We start from the raw sequence: 16,493 nt of genomic DNA on the forward strand, positions 1-16,493 counted from the left end.
CGACACTCTGCATATCACTTTTTTACATCTTTCGCCATTAGGACCGGAATACTTCTTCTTACATTCTTTCGGAATGAAGTTCTGTTTTTATGTTTCTTTGACTTCGTCTTGGCGTCACAGCACTACAAAATGACGAGTATAATTGCAATGCGGATGATGAGACGCGTTCTCATGTTCAATGTTGGAAACATAGAATATTTCAAGCTTCAATATTTCGCAAGTTTCTTAATTTGACTTTTGCATGATTTGATTTCTAACTTTAGCCCATATGTTTCCATGCTAATTTACCGCTGAAACCAAAGTTTGTGAATTTACTATTGTCAAATCGATCTTATAAGCAAGTTGGTCAACATTGGTGACCCCGAAACAACGAACTGCAACTAAAAAACTTCTGAGTTAAAACTAAAATTGTAAAGACATTAAAAAAATTGACGTAAAGACAGGGAGTACCTTTGAATTCTTTTCAATACCGAATTTCTGTATTCACATAACTCAATGTTTTCTTTATTTTAGAACAATTTAGAACTGCAACTACAGCCCGTCAACGAATACGAAAAAAGAGAGAGGAAAAATTCAAAACTCACAAAAAAGAAGGAGAATAGAAAAAAAATGCAGAAATAGCATAATCATATACAAATTCCAAAAGAGTTTCGGAATATGACAAGTGAAGCATAGTTTGCCAGCAACTAATTTTTTATAGTTCTATCTTTCTAACAAAGAACTAAGTAACAAAAGTAAAAGGGTCTCAATCCGAAGTAACCTATATCTATATAAGCCTATTTTACCTATATATATTTATATACCTAATATCATATTTATAAACAAAAAGACTTTGTCCACGCGTCTTTGTTATCATTGAAAAAGTTTTATTGTGCAAATAGGCCTAAACAGCATCACAACTTATTGCAAAAAAAACCACTGCCTTTTTTAGAAAGCAGTTTAATAGCTGTAGATGCGTGTACATCATTCTTTGCTTTGAAGTAGATAGTGTTCAATCACATACACACACATAAAGAAAATAACAACACAATAAAATTTGTTTTTTATCGTAGATAGATATCGAAGTTTTGGAATTTTCAATCTCTTCAAATGTAAAGCAAGAAAGAACACGGCATTTACAGTCAAACACTTTCTACTTCAGAGGGCACGTTAAACAGTAGACAAAGCTTCGGATTTAGGTGGTTCGTTGCAGAGAAGATTTAAACGTCAAGTAGTAACGCCACGTATCAAAAGTCGGTAAAAATATTTTTTTTTGACATTAATTTTCCTTTAAAAAAAATTGACGTTCTCTGACCATCTGCAAAGTCCAACAGACCCAACCAAGTTTAGGATAAAATAAACTCAGACCATACCTTCACTAACAGCACAACAATATAAAAGCACACTCGGGTCTGAGATAAATTTTGCTCTTTTAACATATCACCATAAAAAAGGAATTTTCTTTCGAAAAAAGTAAAAATAATCGTTTATCAGCAAATAGGCTGACAATTAAAAGAACTCACAACCATTACGCTGCATACAGATTGGAGAATAGACAACGGAAGTAGAAAGAGCAGCTTCTTTACCAACCTCAAGTAACACTGAATACTCTTGCGCGCAACAATACAGGGGCTCTCATTGATAGTGCTGTTTAAATTTGCATAGAAACTGAAACTGTTCAAAACTGCAAACTAATTAAGCACTAAGCAAGAATAACCCGAATAACAAATGGCACCAAAAACAAATAAAAAGAAAAAGACGTTGATCCATCAAATCATGAGACGTGAAGTTGAGTGGGGCTCAGCAGTTAACTTTCTTGAGAAACAGTATCAGACCGATGACGTTGACGTTCTTCAGCTCACGTATGACACACTGCTGGAACATAAGTCATTCTTGGACAAGCTATTGGATACTATCTCCGAGTTTACCCTTACAACTAACGAGAACATCACACTTGCCGAACGCTCAGGTGAACGCACAACAACATTGCTGAAATGGAAGAAAATTATAAATGGTTTGTCTAAATCAAAGATGAACACAGTTGGTGCTTCAGGAGACAATCCTATTACAAAAACAACAATGTATGCGCCTTCATCGAAATTATATCAAACAGATACACCAGGCACAAAGAAAATGCAGCCCAAAATCACAAGGGGGTACAACTTACGCAACAGACATAATTCATCTAACAACTCGAGAGAATCATCATCAGGTAGAAGTCTGCGCAACGCAATCTCTATATCACAGCCACAAGATTCATGCCCGACACTGACCGAAAGAAACAATACCAGTTGTTCTGTCTCAAATGAAATCGGACTCAGCATTGATAGATATCAATCACTGAATTTTCGAAATGACACCAACAATTCTTCACCTGACAGTCATCGAAAAAACGGCAGAGATACAGTTGTGTCGAATAAATCCTGCAAACGTATCATTAGAGAAACTGTAGAAAAGACAGCAAATAACAGCATAGGAATAAGTAATCAACGAATAGATTGGGACCGGAACAGTTTACAACAGGGGTCTTCTCGAACATTTGTTGAACAGACCTTCAATAGTGAACCTAAAGATTCAAACGAAGGAAACGAACGACAACCTGAACATTCCAAGGGAACCCAGAATAATCAACATAACAAGTGCATTGGAACAAATTGGCATAATCAATTTGCCGAACCATTTCAGTTTGTGAAATCCAGCAAAAAGAATCAGGACCCCCAAACAACATCAATAGTAAATCACTCAGCAATATTTAAAAGCCATCAGCTTCCAGATAAACAACTCAGAAATTCAAAACTGCTCATAGCACAAAAAGGTATTAGCAATTGTCCCTCAGAGGACAGCTGTGACGACAGTGACAGTGACAGCGATGAAGAGACAAACCAACGAAACGATTCGCGTGCAAAATTTTCCTCAAAGAACCAAGCATCCAAACTACAAATTATTGGGGGAAGCACAATTCACCAACAATCAACACAACAGGAAAGTTGCCTAACAAATTCACGAACTCTTGCTTCGAATAAACAAAAACAAACAAGGGATAGAAACATTTTCTCACCCGAAAATCGGAATCAACCTCGTTGCAATGAGAACACCATGTTAACACAGACAACCTACAGCCGTCCAACAGTATCAGCAGACACATCTGACACTGAAATACAGACAAGGTCTTGCCGCAACCAGTCTCATGCAATACACGAAATCAGAGAGAACAGTATGGAGAGATACGAAGACAGCTCCAATGTCAGACAACCCACAGTTCACTTCGAATCTGCTACACAACTACATAAAAATCACACAACCAATTCAACCAACGAACATTTTCGCGATCTGCAATTTACACCAAATCAGAGAAACCCGCACATAAACATCAATTTGCCAAAGACACAACTGAAGACATACAACGGAGACCCCCTCAAATGGCATGAGTGGTATTGTTATTTCAAATCAACAATACATGATAACGTGTCTCTTTCGGACGCACAGAAAATCACCTATCTCCAAAACGCTCTCACAGATCGCGCAAAGGAAAGCGTTTTTGGATACTCATATAATGGAGAATTTTACCACGATGCAATAACCGAACTCAAGAGAAGATTTGGAAGACCACAAACAGTTATTGCAGCATATCTTGACAAACTGGAACGCTGGCCCAAGCCTTCGACAGACAACCCAGACAGCCTCATTGCATTTGCAGCATTTCTCAGACAATTAGTACAAACTTTTCTTCTTCACGAGTTTACGCCGGACCTGCAATCATCCGCCGTTCTCAGAGTAGCCAAAGAAAAACTATCTCCTGCAATGATAATAAAGTGGAACGAAAATGTCATCCGCAAAGAACTTGTTAACCCAAATTTGATTCATTTCAAAGATTGGATAGACAAGTATGCCGAAGCGTGCGAAGATATGCCACGCACTCACAACAAAAATTCATTCTATGAGAGAACACACCAACGTGGAAAATCTGAACGAAGGATCAACGCCAGAAAGAATTGCCCGCTTTGTTCACAAAGCCACAATTTAGGTAAATGTCAAAAAAATTTTTGAGTAAAAACGTGTACGACAGACAGCAGACAGTGCAACAACTGCACTTATGCCCAAATTGTCTTACCGAACATCCAAAAGGACAATGCAACAGCAAATACAGATGCCAGGTAGACAATTGTAACGGTTTTCATCACTCAACATTACACCGTAACAATTTCAACACAACACAGCCTAGTAATCAAGGACAAAACCAATCAATATCTGAATATCGACACAACGGAGATAACTTGAACAGAAACCAGTTCAATTTCATAAATAACAGTTCTTCGTGGAACAAAAATTTGAGCAGCAGTAACCCCAATTGCAATCACCAAACTAGACAAAATGGTAACAGTGGTTACAACCGGCAACGCAGCAGAAGCCGATACAACAGCAGCAACAACAACAACTACAACAACAACAGCAGCATCAACAGCAACAGCAACAATAGCACAAATGGTAATTACAACAATAGTAACAGCTACAACAGACATAACCGGAACTTCTATTACGGGCAATCACATCAAGTGCCCAATACGTCCAATGTTCAACAACAGCAGCCAACATCAGGAAACTTTAATCAACAATATCAGCACTCAACAGACCAAAATTCGCAAAGCTTCTCAGGCAGCAATAACCGACACCAGAACTACACTTGCAGTAATAACCAGCCGAGCAGTTGGATCCGACCACATGTTCAGCTACAAGCAATACCGGTAACAGTGTTTTCGGAGACGGTCTCCATTGAAACTTACGCTCTCCTTGACAGTGGAAGTGACAATACGCAAATTACCAAGACAATAGCAGATGCTTTAGGAGTTCGTGATAGGAAATGTGTTACAATACCCGTAGCATCACTAAACCAAGAACACACGATTGAAACAACAGAAATTTTTCTTGGGATTGGAGCCATCGACAGCAGTAGACCTATCATGAACTTACCAGTCTTTGCGACTTCTACCACAGACTTTCAAATGCCGACGGTGCCAATTCAGATGCTCAACAGCGTTTGTAAGGACTTCGGTCATTTAAGCAATATCAATTTTCCTCAAATCAGAGACAACAAAATAGGTATTCTGATAGGAGCCGATGCTTTTACAGCAAAAGTTCCACTCAAGTACACAATCGGACCACCGGGAACACCGTACGGAGTTCTCACACAATTAGGATGGACAATAACAGGACCATTCCCAAACAAATATAGACAAATTACAGAGAAGAACCAATGCAATCGTAATATAACCTTGTTCAATAGGGTTAAGTCAGAAGAGACAATTTTGGACGAAGACATGCCACAATTATTTTAGACCTGTGAAGGAACAAGAACAACAAAGGCTTCAACTGATACAGTAAACCAAGAAGGCAAGAAAGCCCTACAAATTTTCGAGGATACAGTAAAACATAACGGAGAGAGGTATGAGATTGGACAACCCTGGAAACAAAACATACAATTACCTACCAATTACTTTCTAGCAAAAGCCCATTTACGATCATTGGAAAAGCGCCTCAATGAAGACAAACAGTTAGCCGACATCTGCAGCAGCTTAATTCAGAACGATATTGTAAAAGGTTACGTTGAGGAGACGGACCGCGAACCTTCCCCAACTTGCAGCCAATTATGGTATCTTCCTCATCATCCCGTACAGCACAAACAGAAGAAAAAGATTCGTCGTGTAACAAACGCAACATCTATTTATAAAGGACATTCACTGAATAAAGCGCTTCTAACTGGACCAGATCTTCTCTGCAGTTTAGTTGGACTCCTACTACGATTTCGACAGTTTGCCATAGCAGTTACCGGAGATATAGAAGCCATGTTTATGCAGATAGCAGTAAAGAAAGAAGATCAAGACGCATTAAGGTTTCTATGCTACAAAAACAACACCGAAACAATATACAAAAACAAGCGACTCATATTTGGTGCAACCTGTTCGCCCTCTTGTGCTATCTATGTACTTAGAAAATGTGCTATCGATAATCACCACTTATCACCTGAAACCAGTCATTCAACATTCAATAATATTATTAACCCTTTTCTCTCGTTGTGTGGGAGGATTGTGAATTTTGTCAAAAATTCCAATTAGCTTTTAGATGTCAAGCCACCACGAGATAGCGAATTGCAACTCAGAACAACATCAGAAGCCAAATAGATCAAACCTGTCCATTCCAAATCAAGTAACCAGCAGCTCACAAGATTGCCTATCATACAATGCAGCTTACAATGCAAAGAGAAGATCAACAACTTCGAAAGAGATTACAAGTCACAAACTCAATATGTTTTATATTAGTTTTAAATTAGTACCAGAGTATTCAGGTCTAGCCCTAATTTTAAAGCGCGCCCTCCTCTCCTCGCGGAGTGTTGAAGCTCAAGCTTCAATATTTCGCAAGTTTCTTAATTTGACTTTTGCATGATTTGATTTCTAACTGTAGCCCATATGTTTCCATGCTAATTTACCGCTGAAACCAAAGTTTGTGAATTTACTATTGTCAATTCGATCTTATAAGCAAGTTGGTCAACACGGATGATGAGACGCGTTCTCATGTTCAATGTTGGAAACATAGAATATGTTTCAATTTTGGATATCAGTTTCCGTTAAGTAAATTTTCTCGTTATTGAGGTAAAAATTTATGGAAAGATTGGAGCATACAAATTGTAATTTTTGGAAAATATGTGTGCTTTGTTCACAATTCATCATTATTCATAAGCATGATTTGCCTTTAAAGTTTTGTGCTAATTATGACCACCCTGCTCAAAATGGTAATTTATCAGCCACTGGAATTAACATCCCCAACCAACCCCCAACCCCCCCCCCCCCACCCCCCTCCGCTCCACCCCACCCCTCTTATATGCCATTGATCATTGTCCGCTTATTACCTTAAAAAGTTATCAATTTAAAGATGTTTTCCAGCCCCCATTATTTTTATTTACGATTGTTTTGGTGGGGTTGCAAGCTGTATACGCACTACGTACTGTTAATTTTGTAGAGCCCGCATTATGTGTTGCTATATAAAATTTTATGTGTCCATTTTACAAAAAGAATGATAATTCTTTCCTTAAAATTACAAAATTGATCTTGCTAAAAATCTACTAAATTAGCCGCGTGAACTGATGAGAATTAAATAATAAACTGAATTTATTATACAGCAAAATATAAAGATCCATGCCACTTTTTGTTCCTAATGGTACTTAATTTGCAGCTCTTTGTGATTTCTGCGTCAGGTTCGAAAAAAAAAGATTTTACAAGCAAAACTTTCCAAAAACTCAACTTTGCAGTATAAGTACCCAGAAAAGAATTGCCCCCAAAAAACATTACACCCCATCAAAAAGCACATTGTATCTCTTTTTCATATTTATGATTTCGCTTGGATGGAAAAACTACAGTCAATTACAGTCAATAACGGGGTATGTCAGAAAGCTGTACCTGAAAAATTATATAATTTCAGTAACTTATATAATAGTTAAAAATATTACCAAGACGAAGTCTTAGATCAAAAGATGAAGGTCCAGACTAAAATGAATTCACAGCACGGATGTCGTGCGTTCAAAAATACACTGTCTGGAAACACGATTGAACGTACGAAATTCAGGATTTTTGTACTTTTTATGAGTGCTTTTGTACCTAGTTTTTTTTCTATACTTGCAGTAATGCTAGCAGAGTAAAGCTATAAGGGGCAATCTTTCGAAACTTTCTTTAATGTTTTCAATTTTTGTAGTCAATGTAAGTCAAAATAAAGTGGGGACTTTAGTCACGCAGAATCAATTAAAAATGCAGTAAACGATTTGTTATATCGCAGTACAGTTTTTAAATTCCTCTCAAAATACTTAAAGAAAAATTGTTGGAGCAATATTTCAAATCTTTTGAAAACCTGTTTCACAAATTTTCTGCAATTCATCTTCTTTTTTTCCTATTTTTTATCTATTTTTTCATAATCAGTTTTCTCAGGTTAATCATGTGTTTTAATGTTAAAACAACCATTTCTTTTTCTTCAAAGATCAAATAATTGTTTATATAACTTTTATGCTATTTTTTATTTAAAATTATTGTTAATTTTCACATTTTTCTATTTTGTAGTGTTTTTTCTAACCCTATAGTTTACTAGCATTAATGACCCATCGCGTTGGTTTTTTTGAAGTTTTATTGATGCTTGTCTTCATTTCTGATTTTTGTTTTGCGTAATTTGATGATATTTTTGATTTTCGCTTCTCATACTCTCATTAATGGCAAGTCTTTTTTGCCTCCTGATAAGACACAAATAAGTCGATTAAACTGTGTTTCTTTATCTGACGGTTAGAGTGATTTTAACATTTTTCAATTTAAAAAAATCATTACTTCAGATTCTGCCTGTTTTTTTCGTTATTTTTGTTGCTCTGTCTCATATCCTCATTAATTATTAGTCTCTATGGCTCGTTTATGGGAGAGCAAAAACCAGTTTCATAGCTTCATTTCATATCCAATAAGTTTGAGATTTCTGATACAACTTAATTTCAAAAAGTCAGTGGCTGTATATTATTTTTCTTGGGATCATTTGGTTTGCTATCACTTTGTCTTTTGAACGACAGGTTTCATACACTCTTTAAATAAACACAACTGAAATTCTTTTGCTTTCAATTTGCAACAATAAATTACATGTACTTTGAAATAAATTGTGAACAAAAAAATTTTTGTTGAGTTTTGAACGGGCTTTTTGTACATTAGTTACTGATTTTCTAAACTCTGCATCAATGTTTTGCTTCACCTCCCTATTGAAAGGGAAATTATCTTATAAATCAATACAATTGATATTTATTGGTTTCTCGACATTTCGGTGATCAAATATGGTTTTTCATGGCTGCCTGCATTTGTTGTTATTTTATTTTAAAAAATACGTGTTTTTAGCCGTATCTGACCATTTTTGCCAATCTGCCAGCTATTCTGTTGATATTATTTGATAATATTGTACTGTTAAAATGAATTTCGCCGAAAAGCAGATTCAGTGGCTTTTCTTAACCAGCCAAAGTAAGCAAAAGTAACGGAGCCGAAAAATACAACAAAAGTTTTGTGAAAAAATTTTGTTTCATTTTTTTGAGGAAACCAAGGAACCAAACAAAATATTTATATTTATTTCAAAGATTATCTTTCACTGGCTGAAAGACATTACAGTTGTGATATTAAAGAAATATTTAAAGTATATGAAACATTTACACAAAAGTTCAAAAATCTTAGGTTTTACTAAAAACTATGATAATCAATCCTACTTATAGAGATAGTTTCAACTTTTAACAACAAATTCCGCAAAAAAAATGCTTTTGTTAATTTTGAAAACTGTTGCTTTCTAAAATTTGTTCCGACAAAAACATGCTTTAAGAGAATGACGTCTCACTCACGGCAAGAATTGTTATTCCTTTTGACTAAAATTGAAACTCATTTTATTTTGTGATTCTTTTCTAACATCCAACGAAAAAGTTCTAGTCATTCTAATGAGGATCTAGAATTATAAAAACAAACATCTTGATTGCAATTGCCAGAAAGAGTCCGCAAAAGAACTATATTCGATCATAAAAATTAGCTCCCTCACTATTTGTCCTATTTTTCATTGCGCTGTTTCCTGAAAATTTTTGAAAGTTAAGCGCATTTTTCAATAATGACTATACATTTCTCTGAAACGATGAGCTGATCAAATCAAAGATAGCGCCAAAATTGAGGAAAATGTTTTTCATGACCAAGATGGGTTCGTTCAGCAACTTTCTTAAGGCAATTACTATCAAGATTTTTCTTAATAAATTCTGAGAAACTGCCGACACTTAAAATTTGAGCATATCCTCTTCGCACTTCTTGCAAAATTTCAGCGCATTTCCTAATTAAATTCAATTTTTTTAGCGAATTTTGTCACAAAGTTTCACTTCACTTCAGCACATTTCAGGGCCTTATTTTATGAAGTTTTCTTTAAAAAACTCAACGCATTTCTCACATAACATTCGGAAAGCCTCGGAGTAGCTGAAGTCAAAGTAGACAAAAATGAGGGAGTTGTTTTTCAGAGACAAATGTAGTTCATTCTGAGACATTTTAGGGCAATATCAATCAGGTTTTTGTTATTAAAAGCTGAAATATGCTGGAAATATGATTGAGCTAAAAAAAACCTCTTTAATGTAAGTAATATTTGTGCTGAAAATGCTTTGAAAATATGCAAGAATTGTTATGAAGATCCACTGAATTTCCGCGCTTTCTAATAATGTATCAGCGCTTTCGCAAACTTTCAGTGTATTTCATTGCATTGAGCACATTTCTTGTCTGCCCTGGAACTGCCCAAAAAAAGTCTGCCCTGGAACTGCGCTAGTATCTTGACTCGGATCTCAATAATCTCAATCTCAATACTTAGCGCTGCTGAGACTCAAAACTTTACACACTCATTATCTCAGGAATATTAAATGCGTAGACAAAAACTATACCGTTTTTCCTAGAAATATGGCGAAGAAATCATTAAGAAAAGAGAACTCACTACTGTCAAAAACAGCCCAAGTTCGAACCATTTTCATTTAAGGAGCACTTTCAAATCACGATGCGCAAAAGTAATCTCAATGAGTTATTTGTTCCTGTCCTGATATTCGACGCTCAAAATGATCATTCTTCCTAATAAAACAAAGAACATATATGGTTCGATAAAGGATCAATGAAAGATATGCATCATTTCTAAAAAAAATTTTACAATTTTTGGTAAGAATCATATATGATATATAAGTATAGTCATGGATCTTTTCAACAATTGCCCCCCTTTTGCAAAAGGGGTGGCTATTCTTGAATAGAATTTAAGCGAGCCATTTATTAACCAATCAGAGGCGACTTATAACTTTCCTCGCATGCACATACTATGTTAAATTGAATAGAATAAAATACGCCATGGTATGGCAACTAACCGAACCGGAATACAAAACGAAAAGACTTTCTGACTGGCGGGTCGGTGGGCGCGCTTTGCGCGCGTCGCGGCTTTGCCGCGATAACCGACCCGCGATTTCCGGATTACACCCCACAGCGCATGAGAGGCATGTCCATGCTTTTCTGCGATAAAAATGTTCCTGAATTGCATGGCTACGTTTTGCTGACGGATTTAATCTGTTTCACCCCCTCTCCCCCATTCAGTTTAGTGGGCACATATCTTTTAAGCCAAGGCGCATGTGCCTCGTTTTACATAGTACGTGCTAAATAACGCCCTACAAATTATATCTTTGGCAGAAAAAAAGTGGACGGGGTGTGGGGGGGGGGGGGGGGTGGCAGAACACTGTCTTAGTAGTTTGGTTACAACTTGATAAAACAATATATGACATAGTGTGATAACGAAGAATTATGGATACGAAGAATCAAGTATGGTTACTAATATTTTCTCACGGTACTCAACTCGGATGTTCAGTAAAGTAGGTAAAAATAAAAAAAAATGATATTAGCAAAAAAATTAGAAATAACAAGTTTCTAAGATCAATTCCGCTTCCCTATAGGTTAGTTTGTATACCAAGATGTATGAAATCAATCTCTATTCAATAACTGTAATAAAATTTAAATTTTTTATTCTTTTCAGACTTAATTTGTTCTTAATTTATTTTTGAAAGAGTATTACTGATAAAAAACCGATTCTCAATATCCTTAAATAGAATAGAAATCTTTGAGTTTCAAATATCGTTTTAACTGATTCCGTCGGCACAAATTTTGTCTTTTCAATTCTTTTTCCGTTTCTGTCAATGTACCCTTCACTTTGTTGAACAAATCCATTCCCGGTAATCCTACAAGGTCATATATGATCACGGTAATCATACACGGTCTTATATGATTCCCGTTAATCATAAAAGGTCTTATATGTTTCGCGGTAATAAAAAATAGTCATATATGAATAGTATGATATCCTGGTTATCATACAAGGGTCATGGAAATTTTTGTATTTAATCTGAATCCAGTCTGAATTTCATCTGCACAAGTCATTTTTAAATTCTGCTCTTTAAATTCTTAAATTTATATCGAAAATAGTCCGAGAAATAGTCTGAAAAACAGTCCATGTACGGGTATCAGTTTTCAGTTGCAGGTGGATATATTTGAATTGAAGAGAGGGGGTGTAGTACGAGGGGGGGGGGGGGGGTAAAACGGGTTGTAATGTCGCTCCCCCTTCTCATCATCAATACTAAAAGACCAATACTGAATGACTAAAATGACTCAGTGACCAATATGACCAATACTAAATGACCAATAGGAATAAATGAACAAAATGACATATACTAATTGCCCGGACCTTAGTCGTAGTGAGTTTACTTGCTGTACCATTGCTTTTCAACTGTAACGATTACTGAACCAGACAGATAGCAGTATAAATACTTTCGGCAGTCTGCCCAGCGTTGATTAGGAAAGATTCCAGTCTGTCCCTGTTCTTCGCAGCCTCATTTACATTATAGGTCAACGCTGCACAGAATGTTTCACATTTCTCTCATCATCAGATTCTGCAATACAAAGAACTGACAGACTGCACATAGAAAATTTTGAAAATTGCGAATAATTGTTATCACGCATAATTTTTTAAGATGGCGATACCCTCAAAAGCTATTCTATCTCCAACTATACCAGATATTTGTGCATTTACATCTTTGGAGTGGAAGAGGTGGAGATCGGTAGCGGAGGTCGGTGGAAGTCGGTTGAGGTCAGTAGCGGTGGTCGGCGGATGTCGGTGGAGGTCGGTATCGGAGGTCGGTGGAGGTCGGTTGCGGAGGTCGGTAAGGTCGGTAGCGAAGGTCGGTGAAGATCGGTAGCGGAGGTCGGTGGAAGTCGGTGGAGGTCGGTAGCGCAGGTCGGCGGAGGTCGGTGGAGGTCGGTATCGGAGTTCGGTGGATGACGGTAGCGGAGGTCGGTAAGGTCGGAAGCGAAGGTCGGTGGAGGTTGGTAGCGGAAGTCGGCGGAGGCTGGTGGAAGTCGGTAGCGGAGGTCGGTAACGGAGGTCGGTAGTGGAGGTCGGTGGAGGTCGTTCTTGGAGGTCGGTGGTGGAGGTCGGTTGCGAAGATCGGAGGTCGGTGGGCGGAGGTCGGAGGATGGAGGTCGATCTGCGACTCAGAATTAGTTGTAGTGTAGTTGTAGAAGTATATAAGTAATACAGGCGTCGGGCTTTCGCCCGTGGGGTTTCAATCCCAAAGTTAATCATTCTATTTCATTTTATCTTTTTCCTAGTGTCTGAATAGTAGACTCAATGGGTTTCATATTTTGTGCATTTCAGATCTGATTGAAACTTGTTTTATCGAACTGTTGAACTTTGTCGATTGATTGATTGAATCCTTCGGATTACACAGCCTGTTTGTTTATTTGTCTTGGAAGATATACAGATGCTAGTAGAACTCGACCCATCTCTCATTACGTGTGACGATTTGCAAGATTCAACACAAGCTGCGGAAGGCTAGCCGGAGTTCGACTGTGAACAGAAGCAAAACTATTTAATTAACTCCTTATCGTCTTGTATTTAATTGCCTCCTTTATTTATCCAATATCTTCATGAATTAGCTTGCTCTTAAAAGGATATTTTGCTCAAAGATTTCAGGCACATCGTAAAAGCATGATTAAAGCATTTGCAGAGAGGCATTTGCAGAGAGCCATTTTGCAGAGAAGCATTTAATTGCAGCGCGAACAGCGTAGCAGCGTTAATTGCAGAGTGCTATAATAGTAGCAGCATTCGAGATCAAAGAGTGGCGGCGTCCTTCAAATAACGATTAGCGTGGTTGTTACGCATTTAAAGGCAGTAGTTTACAGGCAGACTTAATTACATGTATGCACATATTGAAACCCGGATGTTAAATAACATGCACATGAATAAAAGTCATCATGTACCTGTCAACTGCATAAATCATTGCTGAAAATTACCTTTTCATGGTATAAATTGCCATGATCTCGATACTGTCATGATAAAAGTAATTTGTGTTTTTTTCCTGATTCAACGCTGAATTTTAAATTATCCCGACTCCTGGTGACCAATTTGAATAAATGACCAATATGACTGAATGACCAATAAGACCAATACTAAATTACCAATACATAAGGACCAATACTAAACACTCGACTGAAAGTTCAATCTTCACCCGATGCCTTTTCCGCATATGCATCAAAGTGTCCACATGGTAATCAAACTTTTTGGGACAAAATTTACATGGAAACCCGTTTATTGGTATGTCGAAACCACAGATTTGACGTTCTATCATTCTGTCGTCTACTTGAGCTTTTGTACCTGAAGACTCAGATGTCTCCTTTTCCAGTGAGCTTGTGTGACGAAGCTTTGGGTGTTTACTAAATGATCAACACTAAATGTGACTGGTCGAAAATACTTTCAGAAATTGCGTGTTTATTAGCCCGAACCCTGGTGCCATAGCATATCGGTCCTGAAACATTGTAATCCTTTTGTATATCGTCGGCCCATTAGTTTAGCGTCAGCCCAGTATTCTATTTTTGTAAGGCCAAAAACTACAAGACATACAATTTTCCATTGCAATCTGAAATAAAAACCATAAAAATCTAAAAATCGGCAAGTTGCAGGCATTCGGCCTGTATTTACTGGTTTTGGCGGTTGTTCTTTGTAATGATAAAACGTTATTTTCAATGCTTTAAGATAGTAATCTCATCGTCATGCTCAAAAAGTGCGTCGCCCAAAAATGCAAAAAAAATTCGAACTTTTCTAATTTTATTATGATTTTCCTATGATTATCATGAGAATCAAAACCAACGATGCACAGTTTATTTTCAGTTAAAAAAATATCGATGGGACTTATCCTGCACATCATGAGTGGCAAGATACTCTTAAGATACACTGATACAGTACTGGGCCGACGATATATAATTGGAATACAATGTTTCAGTACTGAAATGCTATGGGACCAGGGTCCGGGTAATTATTTGAACTGAAGCTCGAAAAATTGTGCAAACATGTTTTATCACTTTTGCGATATCCTATTAAAGAAACGTTTAAAGTGAAAAAATAAAATCCTTAAAATTTATTTCTCTAAATTTGGCTTGATTGCGTTACTTCTCTCAAACTAAACTTATTAAACTTTATCAAACTAAACTCTCAAAATTATTACCGAAAATTGATGATTTTATGGTCACAGTTATTTTAAGAGATCATCGGAGCAAATTGTATACAACTCAATTAACATCAAGCGAACTGTCCATAAAATTGGAGTATAATTAAATCTATTTCTAATAAAATATCCAGCAGTTTCGAACGTTTATGCATTTTGTTCTGCGTCATTAAATAACGTCATTAGTTAAGAATCGCTAAAGCACACAACTTAGTTGATTATGTTTTTTCGACACCTTGCATTTCACTTTGTGACATCTCTCTCCATTGTGACCAGTATATTTCTTCTTCTTACAGTCTTTTGGAAGTTTTGAGCCTTTTTCGTGTTTCTTCGATTTTGTTCTGGCGTCACAGCTCCACAAAATGGCGAGTAAAATAACAATGCAGATGATGAGACGCGTTCTCATGTTCAATGTTGGAAAGCAAGAAATATGTTTCAGTTTTTCAAATCAGTTTCCCTAAAATAAAGTTTCTCATTTTTGAGGTAAAAATTGAAGGCAAGATTGGATCAGATTAATTGAAATTATTGGAAAATATTTGTTCACAATTCATCATTATTCATAGCCGTATGATTTGCCTTTAGGGTTTAGTGCCAGTTATGACCACCCCGCTCAAAATGGGAAATTATAAGCTATTGCAATTAACACCCCAAACAACCCATCCCCCCCACTCGCCTCACCCTGCCACCTTATTTGCCATAGATCGTGTACCGCTTATTACCTTAAAAAGTTATCAATTCGAAAAGGTTTTCCCATTATAGCCCCCCATTACTGGATAATCACGGTAATTTTTGCTGAGGTTGCAAGCTAGGGTCTTTCCCATTATAGCCCCCCATAAAACTATAGCCCCCCCCCCCCAATATGGTATGATTACCATGATTGGGGGGCTATAGGTTATCTGACCACTAAGCTGGGGGGGGGGGGGCTATAATGGGAAAGACCCGCAAGCTGTATACGCACTGCGTACACTTAGTCTCGTGGAGCCCACATTATTTGTTGCTATACAGCACGACCGTTTTACAAAAAAATGATCTCTTTCCTCAAAATTACGGAAAAATGATCTTGCCAAAAATCTACCCAAAAAGCCGCGTGAACTGACGAAAATTAAATAATAAGCTGAAAGTTAACATCCAGCAATATACTGAGATTCATCCCGCTTTTTTAGTCCTAATGGTACTTAATTTGCAGATCTGTGTGATTTCTGTGTCAGGTTCGATGAAAAAGGATTTACAAGCAAAACTGTCGGATAATTCAACTTTGAAGTATAGTTACCCAGAAAATGGATCTATTCTGTTTCGCCCCCCCCCCCCAGCTTAGTGAGCATAAATTTTTTATGACCCCCAGGCGCACGTGCTATTTTCTTACATAGTAACGTGCTATATAACAACATATAATTTGTAACTGGGGGCGTAAAAACACTGGGGA

The 16,493-nt window shown here is 37.0% G+C and overlaps 1 long non-coding RNA gene across 1 annotated transcript; it reads right to left on the reverse strand.

The window, feature by feature from the left end:
• Positions 1-14,968: 14,968 nt before the first annotated feature.
• LOC142348714 (uncharacterized) lies at positions 14,969-16,232 on the reverse strand. The gene is made up of 2 exons (XR_012760770.1): positions 16,146-16,232; positions 14,969-15,527 (listed from the first exon to the last, which is right to left on the reverse strand). It is a non-coding gene; the product is annotated as an uncharacterized LOC142348714 (long non-coding RNA).
• Between the last annotated feature and the right edge of the window lie 261 nt (positions 16,233-16,493).

Source organism: Convolutriloba macropyga, chromosome 10 (assembly GCF_964194025.1).
Source record: "Convolutriloba macropyga chromosome 10, txConMacr16.3, whole genome shotgun sequence".
In the NCBI taxonomy this organism is placed as follows: domain Eukaryota; kingdom Metazoa; phylum Xenacoelomorpha; order Acoela; family Convolutidae; genus Convolutriloba; species Convolutriloba macropyga.